This window comes from Melitaea cinxia, chromosome 27 (genome assembly GCF_905220565.1).
Source record: "Melitaea cinxia chromosome 27, ilMelCinx1.1, whole genome shotgun sequence".
Taxonomy (NCBI): Eukaryota; Metazoa; Arthropoda; class Insecta; order Lepidoptera; family Nymphalidae; genus Melitaea; species Melitaea cinxia.
The window spans coordinates 8536421-8545176 of record NC_059420.1 but is presented as its reverse complement, the minus strand read 5'-3'; the positions used below and the strand labels follow the sequence as shown (position 1 = coordinate 8545176).

General features: G+C 35.1%; 1 pseudogene; it reads left to right on the top strand.

The window, feature by feature from the left end:
* Window positions 1-7106: 7106 nt before the first annotated feature.
* LOC123667334 lies at window positions 7107-7225 on the top strand (annotated as a pseudogene).
* The last annotated feature ends 1531 nt before the right edge of the window (window positions 7226-8756 follow it).

Sequence of the window (8756 nt, the reverse complement as noted above, 5' to 3'; positions counted from 1 at the left end):
CGTATTAGTTAAATTAAACAACTGAGGTAGGGCACAGCAGGAATTTCCTGTTCCAAAGGTGGAGCAGCCCGACTGGGGTAGTACCTTGACCTTACAGAAGATCACAGCAAAATAATATTGTTTTCAAGCAGTATTGTGTTCCTGTTGGTGAGTAAGGTGACCAGAGCTCCTGGGGGGATTGGGGATTGGGTCGGCAATGCACTTGCGATGCTTCTGGTGTTGCAGGTGTCTATAAGCTACGGTAATCGCTTACCATCAGGTGAGCCGTACGCTTGTTTGCCGCCTTGTTGCCTGTCGCTAGCGACATAAAAAAAAATTTTAGACAGATGAATATGTCGGAGACAGTTATCAATTCAGAACGTATCATTGTGTTCGCTTGCAAACGAAAAAAATCTACTTCAATTCACTCGAATACAATTCAAAAAATAGTCAAGTAAATACTCATTATTATAAATAATTCAGAAAGTACTAAGCAGACCTCGATTAAATTTAAATGGAAACACACGACAAGTGACAGTTTTGATTAAAAATAATTATCGAAATACACATGAATTAAGAACCTACTCTTTGAAGTCGATTGTAAAATAAAAATATTTACCCTGAGCGGAAATCGAATCAGCAATCACCGGTGTTTTAGCGTCTGGGTGGGCTACGACACAAATATGATTGTAAATAAAATTATTAAGGTGTAATCGTTTCTTATACAAGGGTTTTTTTCAGACGTTTTATTGGGTACTAAGCGTGATTTAATTGGTCCTCTGGCTTTTAATACTGTGTTTTATGTCTGTAAGTCACGAAAATGAATTTCCATAATATGAATGCGACACCCCTTAACATTTAACTAGTAATCATGATGCTTAAAACTATACCCCACTTTATAACATAAGATGAATAGAGATGAATGTCTGAAAAGGCAAATGTAATTGGTTTTTGTTATCAAACAAAAAGTACGATAATAAACTGAGCACTTTAGCCTGTAATATCCCACTACTGGGCATAGGCCTCTTTCCCCATGTAGGAGAAGGATCAGAGCTTAATCCACCACGCTGCTCCAATGCGGGTTGGCGCATATATTCCCTACTATGAGTAACGACCGCTATCAGGTGTACATGATAACAACCGGGACCGACGGCTTAACGTGCTCTCCGAGGCACGGCGGGGAGACCCACAAGGACTGCACAAACACCCAGACCACGGCAAACACCTGTATGGCCAATACAAATGTTTGTCATGTGCGGGGATCGAACCCGCAACCGCCAACGCAACAGGTTCAATCCATGGCTAACGTGGCGTCAATAAAATGAGATAACTGAAAATTACTCGTCAGACCTCAATTAAATTGAAACAGGACCATACGACAACGGCTTAACGTTAAAAAATAATTATCAAAATTGATAGATACACCCAGTAATAAGTTATGAAGTACACAGAAAACATACAGCCAGATTGAGCACCTCCTCCTCCTAAAATTATAAACTGCAGCTAAAAATTATAAATTAAAAGCTTCTTTGCTTAAATTAATTATCATTTATCCTATTATAGTGTGGCAGTCCATAAGTAGCGGTAACCGCTTACCAACGGGTGGTGTGTACGCGTACAACAGTAGAACATAGAGCAATAGTGCTAGTTCACTCTAGGATGCTAGGAACGTTTAGTTTCCTATCAAGTACCCGATATACCTATTTATAATTAAAACATTCGACAATATGGAACATAATGGAACGAAGTTCCTTAGGCAGGCTTGACATTTGGCTGGGCGACCGAACTGAAAAAAATGTGATACTAAAATCGTAAGAAAAATACATAACAGAAGTGACGTAATATCAGTCACACGACTGTATAATATGACGTATGTAAAACTAAAATATATTATTTTCTTTGATTTATTTTATTTTACGGCATTTGTTATTTTCTAAAATACTAAATTTACTAAATACTTTTATGTACTTAATTAAAACCCAATCAACAAAATTTAAAAAAAAAGAGAGAAAACGAAAAAGAAAATCGAGAACTAGAAAATTTATATAAAATTCAACATATTTTTTTTTTCAAATTGTGTTGTTTCTATCTATGATATATTAAAACTTGTATAATAGGTCGTTGGTTTCTATACTATCCGAAGGAACTTCTAACTCCTAACTGTACGAAAAAGGCGATCAAAGCAGTAAGGAAGTAATTCGAAGAAATTCAAGTAATATAACTCTTTGTAATTAAAAATTATTTTCTACTTTTTAGTTCGATTAGCTATAAAAGCGTGGTTTTTTTAGTTTTTTTAACTATAATTTATTATTTATTTTTTACAACAACATTCGAATATGCGTCGTTAGATTACACTTTGTTAACTTGTTACAGAATGCGTCGAAGATATAAAGGTTCACTGCCCGTAGGTAGCGTGATAATATGTAGCCTATATGTTAACCCGACTTCTTAATAATATTCGTGCCAAATTTGAAATAAATCCATACAGTAATTTTTGGGTTTATCCCGGACATACATACAGACAAACAGACAAAAATTCTAAAAACTATATTTTTGGCTTCGGTATCGATTGAAGATCACACCCCAAGTATTCTTATAAAAAAATATTCAATGTATAGTTTTGACTTTCCTACCGTTTTATTATATGTATAAATATAGATAAAATTATTTGGTGTCATGGGACACCAGTGTGGATGGCCATATCTTTTTCTGTTACAAACAGAAGAGGTTTCATTGTAGCCAAGCGTGTGGAGAGTTTTAAAAATTGTAATTGGCTCCGTACCTACTTTGTGTAATGCAATCACAGCGATTCGGTTCTCTTTATCAATCACTCCATTTTAATATCACAAAATATTTTACAATATATTGGCGCGAAAATGAAAAAACGCTATGAACAATCATTTAAAAATTACATATTCCAAGTTCAAATGTCATATTTTGTTTATTTTTAATTGTATTTTATTGTATATTTATGGCCAGAATATGTAAACTAACGGTAGAGTTTAAAAAAAATGTAGCTATATTTGTTTTTCGTATTTCGAAATTTTACAATATTATTCATATTTATAATTCACAACTTAAGAACTAAATACTTACGGATACTTACGGTATAAATTACATGCGCGTGGAATGGTGACAAAAATGCTGGCGGCATTTCCCCATTGAATCGCTACGCTGATTCTCTGGGCAAAAAATGCACTAGCCCTCTAGTCACCAGTGGAGGCAATGAGATGAGGAGTTATATCTTTTAATTCCAATGTCCACGTAATTCGACTGCAAACGGCATAAAAACGTAGTTTAAAATTAGTGACGATAATGTGCCGTTTAATCTTTTCATCTTTCTCCGCAGCGGCTCCCGCTCTTCCCTGACATGATCTGCGTATCTTATATATCCTCGTCTGCGAGATATCTGCGTCACAGATCCAATTTTTATCAAGTTAACAACAACAGTAAACTTCATAAAACAGTAACGAGAGTAAAAATTTATTAACATACATAAAAATACAGTTAAATATACCTTCGTTTTTTTGAAGTAGGTTCATAACAATCATAATTATTTATATTCTTTAGTGTTTGTACTAATGTGTCTGCGGAAACGCTTAAGTAACGACGCGCACCTATCGCGTAGATATTACATTTCATTACATTCATATTACAATTCACAAGAGCTGCTTTATTTATTATATGTTATAGTTAGTGGTTGTTTTTGGTTACATTATTTTAATATTATATGTACTATCGCATTAGATAATAAGCCTGTAATGGTAGTATATTTATGGAAATAAATAAATTTAGTTATTTATTTATTAAGGTTTGTTAGCAGTTGTTACATTTTATGATATATTACAATGTCAATTTTATCACAGACTAACTTTAACTGTAACTTTAAATGCGTTCACATGACACATGACTTCACTCCATTTTTGGCGCGGACTTGTGGAGGCCTATGTCCAGCAGTGGACTATATTAGGCTGAAGTGATGATGAGTGATCAGACTAAATGTCTAAATGTACAACCATATTAAAACAAACACGACATGCAAAGTTATCCTGTTAATGTAACAATAGAATAGAACTTGATCAAACAGTAGCAAAAAGTCAAAAGAAAATAAGGCATTTTAAAATTCCAAGATGATAATATTTTTTTTAATATTTTTTTTTTTTTAAGTTATACCAAATACGGCTATAATTTGGCAAAATACCTATTTTATATACGAACAAGCTGATCCCGCAAACCCATATAACTTAGGTGTATGAAAAATAAATTTTGGTCGATTCTTAGACCTACCCCGATATGCACACAAAATTTCATAAAAATCGGTCCAGCCGTTTCGGAAGAGTATTTTAACTAACATTGTGAAACAAGGATTTTATATATAAGACTAGCTGACCCCGAAAACGTTGTTTTGCCATATATATTATTAAGCCTCTTAATCCCCCCCCCCCTTATAATTTAGAGGTATAAAAAATAGATGTTGGCCGATTCTCAGACCTATTCGATATGCACACAACATTTAATAAAAATCAAACATTGTGACACGAGAGGTAACTACCGGCTGATATAGCTAAATATTTTAACCGACTTCCAAAAAAGGAGGAGGTTCTCAATTCGACTGTATTTTTTTATATATCAATTTACATAGAAATAATACATATACTTAAAAAACAAATATTTTGCTTTATGGGTACGGTAGTAAAGAATATAGCCACCCCCTCTCTTCCCGTGGATATCGTAAGAGGCGACTAAGGGATAACACAGTTCCACTACCACCTTGGACCACCACTTAAAAAGCCGACCGATGGCGGGAGAACCATCCAACTGCTGGCTTTGAAATACGCAGGCCGAAGACAAGCAGCAGCGTCTTCAGTGCGACAAAGCCAGCCCTGCGGTCACCAACCCGCCTGCCCAGCGTGGTGACTATGGGCAAAACACATGAGTTTACGCTATTTTTGGCACGAACTTTTGGAGGCCTATGTCCAGCAGTGGACCTAATAGGCTGAAATGATCATGATGATGATGTGACACGAGAATTTTATATATATGAAGATTACAGATTCGATTTTTATTATGTTACTAGCTGCCCGGACAGACATGTTCTGTCAAAAGTTAATAGTATTTTTTCATTTTTATTTTAATACTAAAACCTTCCGTGGCTTTAAGGAACATACAAAAAATAATATGGCCGAATTGGTCGAACCATTCTCGAGTTATGCGCTTAAATTCATTTTTATTTATAAGATGAAAAGTGTTTATTGGCAAAGTCAGGAATCGAGGAATCAGCGCGACTTGTCCAGTCACGTACATTTCTTTTAACACAATTTTTCTCAAGTACCACTTAAGATAAACAAACGCTACTGAACAAACATTTTAGCCTGTATTCCTAGTCTAAGGCAAATATAAGTTTCATATAAAAACGGGGTTGTTTCAGTATCTGTCATTCAGTCGACACTTTACGAGCCGCCATCTTGTGAAGCGTTTTGTTACTCTGAAATATGTTGAAAGTAACTGCAATATTAGTTTTGATGTGCATTGGTAAGTTTGAAACCCTCTGCTAAATCATATCTACTATAATGGGAGTTATTATCTAATACCTTTAAACGAGCAATTCTTATACGATTTCCACGGAATTTAGTCTGAAGGGGGTTTCGGGGGTAATAAGTCGATCAAGCTAGAATTCATTTTTAGAAAATGTCGTTGTATCTCTGTTTTTAAGCAATGAAAAAATGGTTACAATATCGTTAGATTACGAAGGTAAATTTCAAAGGCGGGATATCGGCCGGTCGATAAACGGGAAAACTCGTTCAAATCATTTCTACAGATCGATTATTTTTTTCCTTTTTTTTCTAATTGCACCCGTGATTTTTTACTTAAATAACTAGTTCATATTTTTTAAAATAATTATTATGAGAGTAAGATCGAAAAATATAATTCATCTTTCATCAGTATGTAATTCGTATTTAAATAAAATTTCCAATAAACACGACCAATATAACAAAAAAAAAAAACAGAACTAAGCTCGGTTATCCAGGTCCTTTGAGTTGAACGTCAAAATCACAGTTCTATTTTTTTTTTTTTTTTTAATATATATAGATTAGCGCTTGACTGCGATCTCACCTGATGGCAAGTGAAGATGCAGCCTAAGGTGGTGCGCGCTTGCCTAGAAGATGCCTATTCACTCTTGATTTAAAGATACCCAAATTATAGTTCGTTGGAAAAACGGAAGCCGGAAGGGCATTCCAAATTTTTGCGGTGCGTATTAGGAACGAGGAAGCAAATCGTTTAGTGCGAGATCGTGGGATTTCAACCACATAGCGGTGTAGATTCATGCGATGCCTTGCGGTTCGATGGTAGAAAGGTGATGGTGGAACCAAATTGTATAGTTCGAGAGATTTCAGAGATTTAATTTGATTTTATACTTTTACTCTAGCAACCGTCAAAACTTTAAGTCTAGGATCCAATTTCGCAAATGCGGGACTCCAAATACATATTTCGCGGGAACAGATATAGTAGCGTGAAAGAAATGGCTAATGAGTCATAATTCTGCCCATTGTACTTTATAATATGTAACTATTTTCCAACTTTGTTTATAATGTATTTGTGGGGTACCATTGTATTGTCAGGCTCTAAAAAAAAACTTAACATTATGACACGCGTTGGCGCAACGGTCTCAGCCATGGATTGTACCTGTTGCGCTGCGGTTCGATCCCCGCACATGACAAACATTCGCATTGGTCATACAGGTGTTTGCCGTGGTCTGGGTGTTTGTGCAGTCCTTGTGGGTCTCCCCACCGTGCCTCGGAGAGCACGTTAAGCCGTCGGTCCCAGTTGTTATCATGTACACCCGATAGCGATCGTTACTCATAGTAGTGAATATATCCGCCAACCCGCATTGGAGCAGCGTGGCGGATTAAGCTCTGATCCTTCTCCTACATGGGGAAAGAGCCTATGCCCAGTAGTGGGATATTACAGGCTGAAGCGTATTATAAACCGCATAAATTAATAATAGTAAATTACTGTAATGAAATTCCTACTATGGCTAGGTTTTTTTTGAAGTGGAATTTTTTTAGGCGCATGGGAAGTAAAAATTTTACGGATAAAACGCGTCACGGAGTTACGAGTCACGAATTTTTAACGTCCATACGACGTTGAATACACCGGTTCCCATCCGATCACCGAAGTTAAGCAACGTCGGACGCGGTCAGTACTTGGATGGGTGACCGCCTGTGAAAAAAACTAAACTTCTAAGCAAACGCAATCAAAAGATATAGCCGTTTATGCTGCTAATTTCCGACACTCGCAAGGAAATCAAAACCTACAAGGTACTTACCGTGAACTTAGAATCTTAAAATTTGGTACGAAGCACCGTCTTATAGCACAGATAAAGGAAAAACTGTGAAAAGCATAAATTTTTAGTCACATCGAATAATAAAAATATTTTTAATAATTATGTTTGTACGGAGCCCTCGATACGTGAGTCCGGTTCGCACTTGTCCAGTTTAATATGTTGTTTTGTAAATTATAGTTGAACTTTTCTAAATTAGAACAGGTAGACTAGAAAAATATCGTTATTTGCCCTTAAAAAAGCCGTACACAAAGTATCGTGAAACTGACATCGTTCAAGTTTACAAAAATGCTCATAAAGTGAAATCTACTGGAACCAAATGAAAACTACACCGCATCGAAAATAAATAATCACGTAAGTCGATCAGAGTGCCTAGTGCGAGTTTTATTCACAGAAACATGACAGAAACGCGTTTACAGGTGAAGATTATGTTGCATGGGAATTTAAACAGTGCAGCCTTGACGATAAAGAATAGAATACGACACAATTGATACAGAGTCATCTAGCGGCAAACGCGAGAACTAGGTTAAAATCCCGAACTTCCCATACGAAATGAAGTTAAAATTTACGCCTGTTATTGCGAGACGGATTAAACAAAACTCGCTCTAGGCACTCAGAAAGCTTGGCGCAATTGTATCGTGAACATACAATAAAAAAAAAAACCCAACCGAATTGATATTATTTAAATATTCATTTGATTCCTCAATTCAAAAGCTATGTAACACTAATATTAATTTATAATAGTAATAGTTATTTAGTTCTTTATTTTGTATGTATTTTTTTTTTGTTTAAATCCAGAATGTTTAAAATTTCTGAATACGCGAATATACATATATAAATTATTTGACTTAATTATCTAAAGCGCATGCTGTAACTACCTTAAGAGGAATTATATGTCTATATTTAATATCTTGGCATATAACTGATTGTAATTTTTTTAAACTTAATTTTTTTTGTGGTTCTTTCTAAATAAATAAATAACCTTCTCCTTTTTGAAGTCGGGTAATAAATAAATAAAGTCAGTAGTTACTCATGCATAATTCCGCATATTTATAGGACACAAAAAGTAAAATTCAAAATTACTCCAAGGCTGAGCAAAAGACTTTTCTTACAATGGAAAAGCGTTAGAGCACAATCCGCGTTGCTGCACTGTTGTTATCAGATAGCCTGCAATGAAGCAGCGTGGTCGATTAAGCTCCAACACTTCTCCTACAAGGAGAAAAAGGTTCATGCCCAGTCATTAGTGAAATAATACAGGTTTCATCAATTAATCAATCATTCACATGAATATTTAGACATACTAGTGGTCCCCAAGCGGTCGAAATTTAAATTTTAAAAAAAAACGAAAAATAATGAAAATAAAGAACCTTTTTTAAAAAATTTCAATCAATTCAATTCAATTTTACTACAGACTTTGACAATCAACTAAATAGTA